At 39.9% G+C, this 3,348-nt stretch overlaps 1 protein-coding gene across 1 annotated transcript in view; it reads left to right on the top strand.

The window, feature by feature from the left end:
• Positions 1-1,006: 1,006 nt before the first annotated feature.
• The window catches only part of LOC118321132 (mothers against decapentaplegic homolog 6-like), a 24,542-nt gene continuing 22,200 nt past the window's right edge, over positions 1,007-3,348 (top strand). Inside the window, exon 1 of the mRNA XM_035652335.1 lies at positions 1,007-1,300. The gene's annotated coding sequence lies outside the window, so the exon portion shown is untranslated. The remainder of the gene's footprint in view (positions 1,301-3,348) is intronic.

Genomic DNA, 3,348 nt, shown 5'->3' with positions numbered 1-3,348 from the left:
CGCAACAAAATGTTGCCAAAGTTTGTTCATTTTTTCCTCTGTTCAGTTTTTACTTTTCTGAAAGATTTGACTTTTAGTTCTACATAGAAAGTTATTACTTGTATTAATATGAGTATTACAAAAATGCATCCAGTCTTTCAGCCACACCTGAACTGGTAATAAACCTGCCGTGTTTTCACTTTGAGAACTTGCTATAACTCAGTGTTGAGTACTAGGAATGTATGTTACACCCACTTTGATTTATGTATTTGACTCAGCTGAAGTAACCCACTTGTGACTTTTTCTTTTCATGCTTTATCAATAATGAGTTACAGAGAATAATGATATATATATATATATATATAGATTACAACACCAGTGCTGACAGTGGATGACGTTGGCTGATGCTGTGATCTATTGGGAAAATACACATGCTTATATATTGTTTTAAAGACCAGTAAATCATGTTTCCCATGGCTGTGAGTCCCAGTGGTGTTTATGTGGCCACTGAAACATTCAACTCTGGACGAAGTTCTTCCACAACACTTCCCTCTCTGCATCTGATTGAGTTACACAGGGGAACACATTTTGAACAGGTGCCCAGTGAACCCCTCTACAGCCACACACACACACACACACACACACACACACACTGCTCTCCTCTTCTTCCTCGGCTCTCTCCTTCTGTCATTGTAACTCGACTCCCGCTTCTTCAGCCAGCCCTGTCCTCCCTCACATATTCCAGTAGAGTTTGGGCACACTTGTCCTGGTACAGCACACATAACTGGACATACCATCGACACGCAGGGTTAACTCTTCTGATATGAGGTGTGAACGTCCCCCCACCAGGAAGACTGTGATAATCCTACGGCCGTAACATTCACTTGAACCAACACTTGTGGAGTTAAAATGCCAGTTTCGAGCTGTGCTGGAGGCGGTCACGCTGGCACAGAGACGGGCAGTGGGAGGATTGGCCTGATGCCACTGGGGGATACCCTAACCCCCTGTTTACCCCCATCTACCCCCCCATGCTCTTAATATTCAGGTCCCTCGACTTGTGTAGTGTACACTCAGGGTTTGTAACTCAACATCTATCTGTATCTGTAAAATGGCTTTTATCCAAAGCACAATTGGCCTCTCATTCACACACTCACACCACCGTGGGCAGCGAGCTTATATAGAAGGTGCTGAACAATTTGGGATTCAGTGTCTTTGACACTTCGACATGCGGACGAGAGGAGCCGAGGATCAAACCTTCAATTCTGTGATCAGAGGACGTCCTGCTCTACCTCCTGAGCCCACCATCTAATATCATCATATTGTGAGTCTGTTATTTATAGTAATACTGTAAAACTACAATTGCCAACAGTTCCTGCATAATTCTCCTAATTGTAAATAGACTATGTATTTGCAGAATTATTCTGACAATGAAAAAAAATATATATATCAAGAAACAGTGGAGTGAAGGGTTTGATGGTATTTGAGATTCAGTTGAAAGTATAAATGCATTTAAATATAAAGTTAAAAGTTCTAGTATAATAGTGTATCACAATAATAATGATATATAATATAATAATAAAAGTATACAGTACTACTACTCCATTAAAATCCAAAGGAAAATATTGTATTTACATTTATTTTACATACGTATATCTTATACAATAGAATAAACTGTATACTTATAGTAGTTAGAGACTTAAGACTTAATAAAAATATAATCATATTATCCAATATGATGCATTATGGTTAAACTATTCAAAAGTGTATAAAGTAGTTAATGTTAGTATATTAATATATTAGTTTTTAACATGGAGCTGCAGGTTAATATCAATAAATAATACAGCAATAATAATATAATATCCCTTTGAAGAGGCCATCTTGCATAATTAGTGCAAGTAATTAGGATACTTTTACTTAAGGTTAAAGGTTACAAAGATCTGAATATGTCACCAATGATGAAGAGGCTCCCACAGACCAAATGACAAAAAAAAAAAAAAAAAAAAAAAAACACCAACATATACATGAACCTCTTAATGAGTACCAGACATATGTCAGGATATGGAGGAGCCTTTATTATTATGTATGTGTCCTAATTATCACCCTAATCTAATTCAGCCTGTGATCAAATGAGACGCTTTCAACTGTGATCACCGTCATGCTGCAGGACATTTCCAAGTTCCGAGCCAGAGCAGAGCCAGGATGTTGCGTCCCCCTCTTAAGAGTTACAGAAACTTGAAACCCCCGTGTTTGCGCCAACCAATATCAGTGCGGCCTCCAGCCGCCAAAAGTGTCTAGGACTGGCACATGATGGCGGGAATCAACCCCATGGCTGCCCGAGCTTTCCCTCCCTGGGGCCGCGCCGAGAGAGAAGAGAGAGAGAGAGAGAGAAAGAGAGAGAGAGAGAGAGAGAGAGAGAGAGAGAGAGAGAGAGAATTAAAGTCTGCTTAAAGTCCTTTAGCTTCATATTTCTTCATATACCAACCTGAAACTAGCGGGCCATGATGGAACAGAAACAAGTGTCACAGAAAATGCACTAATAAGGATAATAAATTAGATATAATAGAGATTAATGTCAGTCATAACTGGTTCATTTCCGAATCTTTTTTTTTCCACTTTTACTGTTAATACTCTCAAGGGTTAGGGAGAGTTAGTTACCATGGTAGCCACAGGGTGATTTAAAAGGGTGGGATGGTCACCATCTAGTTGAAATGATTATGTACACATTAAACATAAATATGCTACAGTGTGTATTTGCTGTGAAGAAAAGGAAGGGAAATAAATGCAGATTATGAAATGTAAACTAATGTACTGACTTGATATGTTCTCAGTAAGTAAACCATTACTCATTGAGTAAAATTGTTTGCATTTTTATGAATGTGTGTACCTCTTATGTCCACATGCATGTTACTGTCCATATGCATAACGTGCATCATTTGTGTGAGTGCAGAAACATGAGTGCTGTAAATGTGCCAGGCCCTTGGTCGAACTGTACAATGTTTGTCAGCTAATTAGCAACATGAGTTAGTGCGACAGCAGTTGGGGGAGCGCCTCACACACAGAGAAAGGCTGATGGGAGCTGATGGGCGCAGCAGAGCGTCATTGCTGGTGACTAAGGAAGAGGAGGGGCAGTGACAGCATCTAAACCACTGCTAATGAAGACATCAGCTCACTAGCATAGCTATCTTAGTCACAGATGAGGTAGCCGTCAAAACTGGCATTGTGGCGTGAATATATTGCTCAGGCAGCACAGACGACTTGTCAGATGCACACATGCTGGTGCAGAGAACTAAAACATTTGTGCCTGTGAACACACAATTATCTCACTCCAGTAGGGATGGTGTCCTGGTGGCATTGCATAGCTAGTCAAAT

Source organism: Morone saxatilis, unplaced genomic scaffold (genome assembly GCF_004916995.1).
Source record: "Morone saxatilis isolate NCDOM2014 unplaced genomic scaffold, NCSU_SB_2.0 Contig11, whole genome shotgun sequence".
In the NCBI taxonomy this organism is placed as follows: domain Eukaryota; kingdom Metazoa; phylum Chordata; class Actinopteri; family Moronidae; genus Morone; species Morone saxatilis.
The sequence above is the reverse complement of the archived record's forward strand: the minus strand, read 5'-3'. Positions and strand labels throughout refer to the sequence as shown.